General features: G+C 37.4%; 2 long non-coding RNA genes across 4 annotated transcripts; one reads left to right on the top strand and one right to left on the bottom strand.

Moving 5' to 3' along the window:
* Positions 1 to 1,073: 1,073 nt before the first annotated feature.
* On the top strand, positions 1,074 to 4,534 carry LOC131430092 (uncharacterized). Of its 3 annotated transcripts, none has more exons than XR_009229483.1 (4): positions 1,074 to 1,493; positions 2,749 to 2,864; positions 2,925 to 3,014; positions 3,071 to 4,534. It is a non-coding gene; the product is annotated as an uncharacterized LOC131430092 (long non-coding RNA). The 3 variants fall into 3 exon arrangements; XR_009229482.1 differs by having other exon boundaries at positions 1,074 to 2,531; XR_009229481.1 differs by having other exon boundaries at positions 1,076 to 2,864.
* Positions 4,535 to 5,014: 480 nt separating this feature from the next.
* Positions 5,015 to 7,027, bottom strand: LOC131430091 (uncharacterized). The gene is made up of 5 exons (XR_009229480.1): positions 6,750 to 7,027; positions 6,553 to 6,683; positions 5,795 to 6,481; positions 5,382 to 5,746; positions 5,015 to 5,178 (listed from the first exon to the last, which is right to left on the bottom strand). It is a non-coding gene; the product is annotated as an uncharacterized LOC131430091 (long non-coding RNA).
* Positions 7,028 to 15,306: the final 8,279 nt, after the last annotated feature.

Here is a 15,306-nt window from a genome sequence, read left to right as displayed (position 1 = left end):
TCCAGGTTTTTACAGGTTTAATAATTTTGTTCAAATTGCGAACGGGAAGTTCTAATAAGATAATATTATCAATCCGAGAACGAGAGCAACAAGTATCGGAATATCGTAGCTCTGGAATAGAAGCTATTGAAAAGGATGTTCTGCCAAGTAATTTTGGATTTAAAGCTTTATCACGATATGACCCAATTGAGACACACAGATCACAAAAAAGCTTTTCGGGCCGGTAATAAGTCTCATTTTTAAAAGCTTACAAGTACTATATCGAGTACACTACAAATTCGACTGGATATTTGGGAATCCAGCGCCGTTGCTGTGAATGCGTTATTGGCAATAGAACGGTTGGTTGCTGTTCACATGAGGCCGCCATTATTCACTACCTTTCCTTATGCTCGGTTTTTATCCAGAATTGTGAGAGCGGCGAAAATATTGTCAGAAATGCTTAAATCAGAACAGCTACCAAGTGACGATGATAATTCTATAGAATAAACGAAAAGAATCAGAGAGAAAATGTGTGCATTGAAACAGCAATGTATTTTTATAACATTTTTATCCCATTTCCTATTTAAATGAAAAATACAGTCAATAATTAACAGAAATTTTTTCGTGACCTTTCTTACATGAAACTTTTTAATCATTTCATAAAGACAATTGAAGTTTCAATTTAATAATTGACCCTTTTGAGTCTTAGTTCTGACTCCTACTGCGTCCATTAGTTCATCCAATAGCAAAATTTTATTAAAAATAATGTGCTGATAAAAAAAAACTCCAAGTGGGTTATGAAATCAACCACAAAATGTATAAAAATTTCAGCTTATTTTAAAATTTAGTTCATCGTTTGGTTTAAATAATATGATATTTAAAAAATAAGAGGAATATGCTTTATTAAACTCAAATTGATGTGACTATATTAGTATTATATTATAGTATATTCACATTAGCGCTGATATTAAGTAATATACGGATATACTTGATATCCGATGAAATCATGTGCGATATCACTTGATATCCCATACAATTTCATGTCAACGCGTATCACCATTTTGGCATGATATCCGGGATATCATGTACGATATCATGTCGAGTTGTAAAAAATCGCAACTAGCAACACGGATAATGGCATTGAACGCACTCATTTATGAACGTCACTTTGAGAGTGACAATAAACAATCATTATAATTTCAAATTTTTCAACGAATACTGGCGTTCGGAGACCATTTATTGCAAGACTTCAATTAACGATTGAATTGTAGAAGAGAAAAGCAATATTATTGATCTTACTCCTAATAGGAACATTCAATATGACAATTTGATTGTCAAACGATATTATTTCGATCATATGTGAACACTCCCACGTGATATGCATATCATCTCGGTATATCAAGTGATATAAGCGCTAATGTGAACATGGTATAAGGATAAGAATTCTATGTAAAAGTGATGCTACGGCGAAGAACAACTTATGTAAATTGCCTTAAGAAATAAGCGTATTTATGGTAAAACAATTCTAAGAAATCGATTCCAACCTTCATCAGTGGCCACTTTTGTTTGACACCAATATAAAAAAAGAAAAAATTAAATTCACTGCTGTTTCAACTCGCTATGTATTTAGTGAAATGTACAGAGCTGGCAAAAAGAAAACCGCGTTGTACGAGACCCAACAGTGCAAAACGATTTGACCATTTCATGAAACACTATCGAATCATCGAATTATATACAGTCACTCGCTCTAGTTCTTGACTGCCGTAACCGAACTGCATATGTGCACTCAAAAAACTAATCACATTAGATTTATGTGAAAACATACTTGATAATTTTCCATCTAACTTTTCACATAATTTCCATGGGGCATCCTTGTTAAATACAGTTAGGTGTACATAGCTGAAAATCATATTTTCGTCCAATGAATTCAACGTAACATTCAAATAATTTCTATCAAAATTTCACGTAACTTTGATATGAAAAAAAATTTAAACAAGGTTATAATGTTACATAATTTTTCTACAGGTTTAAATGAATTGCATATTCATAGAACGAGGTGGACAAAATATAAAGAATTCTTGTTATCTTAGGTATTCATTGATTTCAGTTTAATGAACGTGCTTTAAACAACAAATATCAATCAATAAATGCCATTATTACAATTACTTGCTTAAAATCGTTCGTCATAGTCATTTCTTTGTCTACCTATTAACACAAAAATTCTGTATATTTAATGATGTGTGTTGTTACCCCACACTGAGAAAAATACTATAGTAGCCGTAACCTGTTTGCCATGGTCATTTCAACTATATGCTTAAATAGTAACAACGACCATGATATGAGATTATTCACTATCTGTATTGTATAAAGTACTAGATAACAAAGACTATAACTTAAGAAGATTATTTGTATTTATGACTTTTCTGGTATGGTTATTCTAACAATGGTTGTCATCTCAAAACTAAGAACAAATGGATAAAATAACCATCACAAGGATGGTGAAATCGCTCATGATAAATTTGAGAAGCGAAGTAGTTATTGCTACCATATCGGTATGTTCTTCTTTACAATGTACAAATGTTACCATGCGTACATATATAGTTGGCTGAAAGATTGTGAAGTTTGAAAACACTATTCATATTGTTCATATGAACAGAAACCATGTGATAACTACATGATCGTATAGTGTTTTTCAACCGACTATGTATTTTAGTTAAGCTGACTATACAAATTGTCAATAAAAGCATCTATTTTTTTATTGGGCATTAGAAAGATTCAGTATGGCTGAAAATTTCGTACGTGTATATAACATAACTGGAGTGATGGATGCAAAGTTTTTGTATTTTGTGATTGTGCATATTTTTTCATTTACATTGGTCTTGAAGGTAATTAATGTAAGTTTTAAGTCGTTGAAATTGAAATTGAACTTTTCAACTTGTTTTCAGTCAAGTCGAATGTAAACTTAGTGAATTATAGGTCACGGGGAACAACATACGCTTTTTAAGACGGCAGAAGTAGCAAGATATCTCAGTGCGGTAATCTATCAGGTGTTGAGGTTTACTTCTTGACTCGGCTGTTGATATCGTTCTAGCTGCTCATTCTTGTTTCGGGAAATACTTCACCGGATAGTGATCCAGATTCCTGGATCAGCAACTGCAACCAATAATGCTTCTACGTCAATCATCAACCATTCAACAGACAACAGCGTAATGAGTGATGCAGCATTGAACTAATGTCACCACATGAGCTGAAGTGATAGTTTCCAGTTCCAGACGGTTTATGTCGACCAGCGGACGTGTAAACGCACCGTTTCAGACTACGACTCGATGCACCTGCCAACGCAGCATGAGGATTCCTTCCTAATGTGGACCCTGAGCCAAATATCGCCATTCTATCCAGCTTGCCATTCTACGCCAGCTTGCTATCTGAACTGGGAAAACGTTAGCAGCGGAATCAGTAGCGGTGCGGTGGCGGTACGACGGTCCGTTCCGATCCACACCTCAACATAATTACTACGATGCTCGATGTCACTCCGTTGCGTCCACGTAACACGTTACTCCAACATGGGCAATATTATAATATTTGAATCGAAAATAAAACAGATCATTAACAAATTTCCTATTTTTCTAGAACTTAGTAGGAATTTAAATTCAGTTAATTTTTAAACATTTGCGCATATTTTCTGACATTCAATATTGTCGAATCAACCATTATTTTGGGTTTCGAAATAAACAGAAGTGAAAATTCAAAAATACTATGGCTCTGGTTATAACTAAAAGAATAATTGCAATCGTGGTTACGCTAACCATCATATTCGTAATAGTTATTTAGACAATATACTGTTCAATATTACTGCTCAAGAGGAAAAGCCTTATATAGTAAAAATGAACTTCACCATTGTTGAAATCACCTGATGAAATAGTCGGTTGAAAACCACTATACTCGCATGGTCAAAATGATCCCTGATATAGTAACTAGTACCATAACATTTTTCTGAGTGCAGTGTAAAATTTATAGTCTGGACTGTTGACAAGTCTTTATTTACATATATTATAGAAAATCATTCTTAAGCCTAAACATTAGTTTTCTTTCTGTGATTTTAATTGTAACAATATTAAGCATGAACGGAGTTTGAGTGAAAAAATTAATATTTAAAATGTCAATAATATCGGTACTACCGCTTGTTTCGTATGCTAAATAATGTTGGTTAAAGGAATCGACATTCCAGTTTTGTACGATTAAGTATAATGTATTCCTTATGAATAATATTTCAAGAATCTCATATAAAAGCACCGTATTGTTACAGATCTTTGCAACAAATTGTCCTGTTCTATAATAAATACCTCTGTGAATAATTGAGCTAGATAGCATGAAATTATAATCTGAATCAATATTAAGAGGTTGAATAATTTTATTAAAATAATGCCGAAATCTTATATCGAACAACTTGAAAGTTTATGCTGTTTGAAAATGTATTGATTTATAACATCATTCGAAAACTGCAAATAAGATTTTATACACAAAGTGTAGCAAAAATTTTTCCTCGAAGTAATTGCATGAGAGTATTGCTTAAAGCCTTAAATGGGTAAAATTTGGAAAATATTTGAACGCATGGCCCGATTGTACATCGATATTGAAACTCGGTAGGAACCTGATGGTATTCTTTAAGGTGTTTAGGATATTCAAATCCACTTGGAAATAACATATTACATTTGATAATCATTCAATCAATCATATTGATAACTCAGATAGCTATTCAGGATACAAAAAATTGCGTAATTTATTGATGTTCGCGTAAGTTTCCCTTTGTGGAATTCCATACACAACACCACTCAGGAAATGCCAAACCAACTTTGAAAGCTTTGAATACGGCGTTCCAAAAACTGCAGTTAGTTTGATTAGCACATCTGTCGCTCTGGCTGCCGAAGAAAGTTCGTAAAATAAGCCAGTGAAAATTACGAAATATCGTCCACTGAGGTTCTCAGGTCCACTTCCTAGAAAACTTTGGTACTGTTGGCAGTCTGCGTTCATTGTACTCTGCGTTCACTCTGACTATTTCCGATGTAACGTCTTCTTCATCGCTGGCAAAAATAATTGTATCACCTTGCGCAACACATATAGTTGGTTTGTATGTATTTCCAGCGGATATCGGTGGCAATATTGTGTTCAGTAATAACAATAAGGCGCACACTCTAGTATCTGAAATATTTAGAAATAACAAATTATTATTACTATTATTATTATTATTACTATTATTATTATTGTTTATATTATTATTATTATTATTTTTACTATCACAAGACAAATATAAGCGTAGTTTCATGCAAAGATTAGCGATTGTTTGAAACTTATACAAAATGCATTCTAAAGAAAAAATAAGAAGCAATTCGAATTAATCTTACCTTCATTAGAACTTTGGAGGTACTCAAGCAGCTTGGTCGCTGATGGGTCCAGCGTTTGTATAATGGGGAAATTCTTTGAGCAACTTCGACACTAATCTAACATTCCGCAAATATTTTTTCCTATTGCAGAAACTGGGTGCCCACTTGTCTAAAACTATTGACCAAGGTTGTACGTTAAGGATTAATCACTCTGTTGCATCGGTGAGACTCAAGTCATCAGACTCAATGTAATATTTAAATTTCTTCGCATGTTGGCTCTCTTTTATATCATTTTTTCGCATACTTTACTTCATGCTATTAATTTTGCTTGCTATTTTGCCACCATGGTTTTTACGGTCTCCTCCTCGAGGTATGTAATAATTTTCCTAAAAAAATATGTGTTGGCTCTAAGTTTAACACAAACTGAATATTACCTTTTTTTACTTGAACAACGTGGTGACAGCTACACTATAGACTTCCAAATCTTTTGTTCGAAGTTTTTTCTTGCATATTAGATGGTGACGAGCGATTATACCAGCTAACTGCAATTGTTTCGTATCTGATAGTTCTTCAATCTTTGTTCGTTCCGGGATATCTTTCCCTGTCTCGTTCTTCTCGAGTAAGTTTCTTAGGAAGCCTGGAGTAAAAACGGGTAGAATAATTGACCCATTTTCATCGGGTAATTTTTGAAGTTTCTCCGAGGGTGTTTCATGTAGGGCTCCTGAGTATTGATTATCTGTGTCTGCACTAAGTGACCGTAATCCACATTTGCAAGCTAGAAAATCGTGATATGTTTCTGCCTGCCGGTTCACTTTTAGATCAACCAACTGCAAATCAGAGTTATATTTTGCTGATACCGGGCTGCTAGACGTCGGAATAGTTGGTTCCCGATCAAATCCTGTTACTTGTTGTTGAGTATTTTGAGTATCGTGTTGTTGATTCAGTGCAATAGTATCCACAAATAGATGCTCCTGTGTTGACGTTTTTGTGTCACTTTGCTGCTCGCAAGAATCAAATAAATCCGCAACTGCCTGTGCATAATTCAAAGCACCGGAATTAGATAACAGTTGCGTCTTCTCGACTGAAAAACCACCGTTTATTAAATGGGCAATCCGAGGTCTCTGGAAAAAATTAAAAAAAAATGTGCATATTGAAATCGGTGAAATAGAGCACACTTGATCAAAATACATACGTTTCGTTTTCTCCAGGCTGCTATTTCCTGGGATATATTTTCATAACACCAATTCACTCCAGTTGGCTCGAGGAAATTACGAAATTCGTTTATATCAAATTTACACAATTAAAAAATTCCGAGTTCGCATTCTCAAATAAAATATAAACGCATGTGTTAAGCAAAAGTTACATATATTTCAACTAAAATCAATTTACCATTCATCAAAATAGTTATCAAATTCTCTGGCAGATCCAAATCACTGAGAAGCTTTCCCATGTTCACTTAATAATATTTTCACACAGGACTTTCACATAAAGTTCCCGTCTTCGCATCACATAATCAATACCTGACAACCATTTACTTTTAATTAGATTTTCCTATAAGAATCATATAGAACACGTAGAACAGAGTGGAAGGGAGAGAAATACTAGGTATGGGATATTCCACGTAACTTCAATGGGAATATTTTTTTGAGTGTGTGATACTCGCAACGTTCATATATTACTACCATTCATATATAAATCACATACCAGTAAGTTCTTGCTTTGTAGCTTTCTAGGTTGTACCCGAAGTATGATCGTGTATGTATTATGCAAAGGTTGATACTCATTTCCTTCTTTTCGTTACTTTGATTTCTAAGCCCTGCGCTTGAGTTGCATCATAAACTACTAGAACAAAGCACCATGCGTTTCCCTTTTAAGAGAACTTTATGGGAACGCATGGTCGACTACTACTAGAAACTGCTAAGATAAAGCACCATGCGTTTCCTTCTCTCAGAATTTGATGGGAACGCATGGTCGACTGTTATTTATTTTTTAGAAAAAATTAAATATTTTGGTCGTCCACATTTTTAAAAAATATGAAAACATACCATTTTAACACGTCCAACAATTCTTTATTTATCACTAAAAAATCCAGGGTGGTGCAAAAATTGGAAGAGAGAAAAAATATGTTTCAAAATTTTCTAGTATTTTTTAATGAAAGAAATACATATTCGAAAATTTTGAAAAAAATTGTAAAGCATCCCCATAATACCTTAAACGTACCTGATTTTTTTCAAATTTTTCGGAGGAGCAGTTTCTTCAAAAATCAAATAAAATAAAAATCAATAGAACCACCCTAGCTCCGTCAATATGGCAGTTAAAGGGTTGAAACTTTGAGAAAATTGTTTCCAGCCTATGACCTTTCGAATGTGGTATAACAATATGAATTCCCTTTGGGGGCAGATTTCACATGCTTATCCTGCTATAGCCTTTCTGCATTCTTGATACGCACAACGCCACACACCTAACTTTGAATCCTATAGCGTACAACAAATACGCCATAGATATACTTGAAACCACACATTGACACGAGGGTGGTTTTTGAGAGAATTGTGTTGACAGTGTTTGATTGTTAAATTCTCGCTTTAGCTATTTTATTTTCGGTGCGTTGTTCTTGCTAAGTTTATGGACCATGCAGAGGGTTTTATGAAAACTTCAGAACGACCTGAGGACTATTATTTTACTTGTAAAAGGAGGAATCGGTTATAGCTGTCATGAAACCATGGGAGGGGTCCATGAAGTTTCCGAAATCGAGGAAAGGTTGTTGATGCCAAATGTGTTGGAAATGCTTCAAACTTCGAGGTCTAAAATTCAAAAAAAATATTAAATTAAAAATTAAATTGACTCTGCAACCTGGAAAAATTTGGAGATTATGCCAAATGTCTTAGAAAAAAGTTCGTTTCGGAAATCTCAAAACTTCGGGATCTAAAATTTCAATTATTTTTCCTGAATCTAAATCTAAAATTTTAAAAATACATATTTTTTTAAACTCAACTTAAATGCCAGATGTAATGGAATTGCATGAAACATCGAGATCTAGTCGATTTTTTTCAAAAATCAATTTTTCGAGATGACACTAGATCTCGACGTTTCAGGCAATTTTAAAACATCTGGCATAGGAAAGATATCTTCCACCCCTTATGGTGATTTTTCAAGATCGAATATTTTAAAACTTTAATCGTCAAGCATATCCGATTTAGCTCAAATTTTGCAAGGGAACTTATAAGTGTTCTAAATTTTGAGCACTATCGCTTTACGAAATTTTACTGTTAGTTTCTGTAACCCAAGTAAAATTTTTATAAACATTATTATTATTAACGGGGCGGAATCCAAATTTCCTTTCAGTTATTAGATATTTTCAATGTTTCACAATGTTTTTTTTTATGCGAAGTTTCAGAATTATGCGGTTGTTTTATGCGAAGTTTCAGAGTTATGCGGTTTTTTATGCGAATTTTCAGAGTTATGCGGTTTGGTTTGTTCTTATTGATGTTGATGGGAGAATCTCACCTTGACATCCAGTTCCGTCTGTAGCTATAGAAGAAATAAACGTCATCCTGGTGCGAAAAAGGCAAGCGAGCGTGATGAATTTCCCTCATTATTTCCAAAAGTTTTAGAAAACTTTGTTTTTCAGTTATGTAAGGTTATCTCCGATAGCTTGTAGAAAAAAATATAGTGTTGCGTTAAGTATATCCAGAGATATTCGCGATAAAGTTCTGCCCATTCTTGTACAAGGTAAATTTTGAAAAGGCACCCCATAGTAAAGTAAGTCGTATTCACGACAAAACCTCCAGGCCTTGGAAAATTTAAATCCGAGCAAGAATTTCCATCACTTCCTGAGACTTCAAAACCCCCGAAAGTCCCTAAAGATCAGTGAGAAAATTTACCAAATACTGGGTTTGTTAAATTCTCTGACATTGTGGACTGGATTATGTCTAGTCTCAATATTTCTGAACCTGTTAAAAGCCTGATAATGGCTTTCATTCCTATAGTCAAAACATTCTTGAAGCAGTTGACTGCAAAATGGCCCCTTCTTTCAGCGATCGTAACTTTCGATGGCTAAGTCACCCACCGAGGTCACGGATACAATCACTGTTATACAGTGGAATTGTAGAAGTATCATCCCAAAAATAGATCCTTTCAAATTTCTAGAAAATAATCTGAAATGTGACACATTTGCATTGTGCGAAACTTGGCTAACTTCTGAAATACCCTTAAACTTCCACGATTTTAACATTATTCGTCTGGATCTAGATGATCCCTATGGAGGAGTACTTTTGGGGAACGAAAAGTGCTATTCTTTTTATCGCATTAACCTCCCCTCGATACCAGGTATTGAAGTTGTCGCATGTCATGTTACAATCAAAGGCAAGGACCTTTGCATTGCTTCCATATATATTCCGCCAAGAGCCTCGGTTGGGCATCGGCGGCTCAGTGATATAATAGAGCTCCTTCCCGCACCAACGTTGGTTTTAGGAGACTTTAACTCACACGGTACGGAATGGGGCTGTCTTCACGACGATAACGGATCAGCTATGATCCATAATATCTGCGACAACTTCAATATGACAATCTTGAATACGGGAGAAATCACACGAATTCTTGCACCACCAGCAAGACCAAGTGCGCTGGACTTATCCCTTTGCTCGAAATCGCTACGGTTGGACTGCACGTGGAAGGGGATCCGTGATCCCCACGGTAGCGATCATCTACCTATCGTGATTTCAATCGCCTACGGATTGAGACCATCGGTGACAATCATTGTTTCGTATGACCTCACACGAAATATTGATTGGAAATGCTACGCAAATTCGATATCTGAGAAACTAGAAACAACACAAGAACTTCCTCCGGAGGAATAGTACACGTTTTTGGCTAGCTTGATTCTCGACACCGCGACTCAAGCTCAGACGAAACGTGTTCCCGGCGCGAAACCTAACATTCGTCCTCCCAACCCGTGGTGGGACAAAGAGAGCTCAGAATTAAACGCGGAGAGAGCATCATCATTTACCGAGTTTAGGAAAATCGGAACACCTTAGAAACTACGCGGCATTAGACGCTAAAATGAAAAGCTTGATTAAAGCGAAAAGCGAAGAAAAGCGGTTATTGACGTCGATTCGTAGACGGATTATCGAGAGAAACATCAATGAGCACTCTTTGGAATACAGCCCGACGAATGAGCAATAAAAACACCACGAACGAAAGCGAGGAATATTCTAACCGCTGGATATTCTATTTCACTAAAAAAGTATGTCCTGACTCTGTTCCGAAACAGACGATCATGTGCGTCGCCTCATCAAACAGAAACGGAACACCTTTTTCGATGGTAAAGTTCTCTCATGCGCTTTTATCGTGTAACAATAAAGCTCCGGGGTTAGACAAAATCAAATTCAACTTGCTGAAAAATTTGCCTGACTCTGCCAAAAGGCGCTTATTGAATTTATTCAATAGGCTTCTTGAGGATAATATTGTCCCACATGACTGGAGACAAGTAAGAGTTATCGCTATTCAAAAACCAGGGAAACCAGCCTCCGATCACAATTTGTATCGGCCGATTGCTATGCTTTCCTGTATCCTGTTAAGCCGTGTGGCATCCGGCGGAATTATTTTTTACCAAGAATTGATCCACTGGTTTCCTGTTCCATGTCGTAAAAGGCCACAAAAATAGGAACTCCTAAGTCAAGGTGTATTTCCGTGCCGATGGCTGAATGGCTGCAGGAGGTTAAACAATGCAGTCGTGAACGGAATATCTTGGGATTTTCCCTTACTGTGTTAAGCGAAGCTCTGGCACAGTGGACGACTTCTTTCTTCGCAACTCGTGGGATTTAAATGATTAAAACATTTAAAAAAATCCTTACATGGTTCGCTATAGGCGATTATAAGCCAATATATTTGGTTTCTTGTAGTTGTTGTACGGTAAGTGCTGGAGGTGGAGTGTTCGTTACTTTAATTGATAATGGTTAGAGTAGCACAAATCAATCTCCAGCATAAACGTACAGCAACTATGAATCTATCCAGACTTCTGCAAGAAGGTAAAGCTTCTTGAGCTTTGGTTCAAGAACCATATTTCCAAAAGGGAAACTTCTACGTTGGAAAATTGTTAAACCCAGTCTTTGTTGCCTTTAACAAGACCGGAATGACTAATCCACGTGAAATGCCTCGAGCATGCATACTTGCAAATAGTGCTCTCGATGTCTCTCTCATATCGGAGCTCACAACTCGGGATATTTGTGCTGTCACAGTTGGTATGACTACTGATGGCATAGACAGGAAATATGTCTATTGTTCGGCATATTTGCCGCATAACCAACCTTCGCCAAGCGATGACTTCAAAAAGGTTGTATCATACTGCTGCAAAAGTGATTTACCGCTTGTAATCGGCAGTGATATAAATGCTCACCATATCATTTGGGGCAGCACAGATATAAATTCGAGAGGCTCTGATATGATGGAATTTGTGAGCAGTACAAACCTGCACATAGTCAATGCAGGAAACCGTCCAACTTTTGCGAGATCTGGCAGAGAGGAGGTTTTGGACGTAACTCTCTGCTCTGATAGAATTGCGCATGAGTTGGTGAATTGGCTCGTCTCCGATGAGCTCGAACCTTCGTTGTCTGATCATAAGTACATATTCTTTGATCATTCAAACGTTAAATTTGATATTATCACATATCGTAATCCCAAATCTACAAACTGGGACCTCTATGAAGAGGGCTTGGCGACTAGATTTTACGGGTACCAACCAACAATTGAAACCCCAATTGATTTGGAAAATGTTGTCGACGAGACAAACTCACTCATAGTTGCAGCATATGAAGAGGCTTGTCCACTTCGGATTGTGCGAGCTACTAGAAGAACTCCTTGGTGGAATGCTGAACTTGCTAGACTAAGGAAACTATGCAGAAGAGCTTGGAACCACCGTCGCAGAAATGGGTCGGAGGCATTCGTGTTGGCTCGAAGGGCTTACAAAAATGCTCTTCGATCGTCTGAGCGAAGTGGTTGGAAAAGCCTCTGCACAAATGTCTCTAGTCTCAACGAGGCTAGCAGATTAAATAAGTTACTTTCGAAGTCTAAGGACTTTAATGTCAGTTTCTTAAGAACTTCAGATGGTGAACACTTGTCTGATGAAGGTGATGTACTTCACTATCTTTTTAACACTCACTTTCCAGGATGTATGGATCCATCACCGACAGCTCTTCCCGAGACTTTTTCAGGTAGTTACGATTCTTGGGCCCTTGCTCGAAGCGTTGTGACGATTGAATCGGTCAAATGGGCAGTTGAGAGTTTTGCTCCGTACAAGTCTCCTGGAAAGGATGGAGTTTTCCCAGTGTTACTGCAGAAAGGGTATGAACATTTCAAACATGTTTTGAAGAAAATACTTACTTTTAGTCTTGCGACAGGATATATTCCAAGAGCCTGGCAGGAAATAATTGTCAAATTTATTCCCAAAGGCGGTCGCGACACTTATGAGAAAGCGAAGAGTTTCAGGCCTATCAGTCTAAGCTCATTTCTTCTTAAAACAGTGGAACGCATAGTCGATGACTATATCAGGAATGTTAGTCTGGGCGTGCAACCGCTTCATGGAATGCAACATGCTTACCAGCGTGGAAAGTCCACTACAACCCTGTTACATGATGTTGTGTACAACATTGAAAAAGCTTTCTCACAAAAGCAATCTTGCTTGGGAGTTTTCCTAGATATTGAAGGTGCCTTTGATAACGTGTCTTTCAATTCAATTCTGGAAGCAGCCCGTGGTCATGGCATACCTTCAAGTATCACAAATTGGATACACGCAATGCTTAGCAATCGACTTCTTTGTTCATCGCTTCGGCAAGCAGAGATTAGAAAGCTAAGTGTCTGTGGGTGTCCTCAAGGTGGTGTACTATCCCCACTTTTATGGAACCTTGTCGCTGATGGTTTGTTAAGGAAACTTAATAACCTTGGATTTCCGACTTATGGTTTTGCCGACGATTATCATATATTGATGACCGGTATAAGCATTAACACTCTCTTTGATTTAATGCAGCAAGCCCTGCGATCTGTTGAACAATGGTGTTGTCAGGTTGGATTATCTGTAAATCCGAGCAAAACATCAATGGTGCTTTTCACTCATCGTAGGATAATCACAGGAGCTCGTCCGTTGCAGTTCTTTGGTTCAGAGGTCACTGTGGTCGAACAAGTTAAATACGTCGGGGTTATTCTTGACTCAAAACTGAATTGGTCTGCTCACATTGACTTCAGAATTAAAAGAGCTTGCATGGCTTTCGGCCAATGTAGACGAGCTTTTGGAAAATCATGGGGACTCAAACCCAGATATATTCATTGGATCTACACAACTATTGTTAGACCAATTTTAGCATATGGATGTCTTGTATGGTGGCAGAAAGGAGAAGTCGCGACAGTTCAGTCAAAGCTAAATTATCTCCAAAGGATGGTCCTAATGGCGATGACAGGAGCATTCACGACAACTCCTACTGCTGCTCTAGAGGCGCTACTGTGCATTAAACCACTACATGTGTTCCTAAAACAAGAAGCATTATCTTGTGCATATCGTCTTAAGGTTACAGGGCTTTGGAACAGTAACCCATTAGATTATGCTACCAGCCACACTCGCTTGTGGTCTCAAATGGTTACGTGGGATGAGTATTTACTCGCTCCTAGTGACCTAACTCTCACATGCAGTTTTCCTTTCAAAACATTCAATGTGAGCTATCCTCTTCGTGAGGAATGGTTGTCTGGTTATTTGGAACGACAACTTGATGAACACATAGTTTGTTATACGGACGGTTCTCTGTTGAATGGTCGTGCTGGTGCTGGTGTCTACTGTCGTGAAATGAGGCTGGAGCAGTCTCATTCACTTGGTAGATACTGTACTGTGTTTCAAGCAGAAATCTACGCGATTCTGTGTGGAGTACAATCGGCACTTCAGCAGAGGATCTGTGGTAAGCGAATTTATTTTTGTTCCGACAGTCAGGCAGCCTTAAAAGCACTCAGTTCGAATGACTCACGGTCGAATCTAGTGATCGCATGTCGAACTCAAATTGAAGACCTCAGCATTTCAAATGCTGTTTACTTCTTATGGGTACCCGGCCATTCTGGTATTACTGGAAATGAATGGGCTGATGAGTTGGCTAGAGCTGGTGCAACGAATGATTTCGTTGGTCCTGAACCAGCTTTACCACTTTCAACTAGTTGGATAAAGCACAAGATTCGTTCTTGGGCTGTATCCAAACATGCCAGCTACTGGCGCAGCTTGCAAACTTGCGCTCAGACAAAAGCATTTCTACCAGATTTAAATCTGAAAATGTCAAAGTGTCTACTGCATTTCTCCAAGCATCATTGCAGTATTCTGGTCAGAGCTCTGACTAGACATTGCAAACTCAATTATCACATGGCTACTATTCAACGTGCTGAGTATTATTCGTGTGATTTGTGTGAATGCGATTATGGTACTTCATATCATCTGATATGTAACTGTCCCGCATTGACGCAGCTACGTATCCGGGTTTTTGGTTCTCCATACATGGTTGAGTCTGTGTATGCGGAGCTAAAATTGAAGGATATTCTCTCGTTTCTTACCCAATGTGGTAAGGAGCTATAGTCAGAAGGGTTCATCGTTCTTCCTGGAGTGAATGAATCCCTTCTGTATTTACCTTAAATAGGGTTTAGCAGATTGTTTGGCATCTTTTAGGGGGTGCCGAATTTACTTCTGCTCGTACATACTGCGAATCGTTCTGCATTCTTCCGGGAGTGCAGAATGGTGTCGCTTTTGTAAGATCTTCAAATCCTCTCGGGGGTTGGAGGTTTTATTAACAGCGGACTGTTCGGGACCTCGTAGAGGTTCAGAATTTACTTCTGCTTAGACTAAATGTGATCCTCAGCAGATTGTTCGGCATCCCTTAGGGGTGCAGAATTTACTTCTGCTTTTATGTGTTTTTGTGTCGTCAATTTT

Source organism: Malaya genurostris, chromosome 2, assembly GCF_030247185.1.
Source record: "Malaya genurostris strain Urasoe2022 chromosome 2, Malgen_1.1, whole genome shotgun sequence".
NCBI classification, from domain to species: Eukaryota; Metazoa; Arthropoda; class Insecta; order Diptera; family Culicidae; genus Malaya; species Malaya genurostris.
This window is presented reverse-complemented; position numbering and strand designations above follow the sequence as displayed.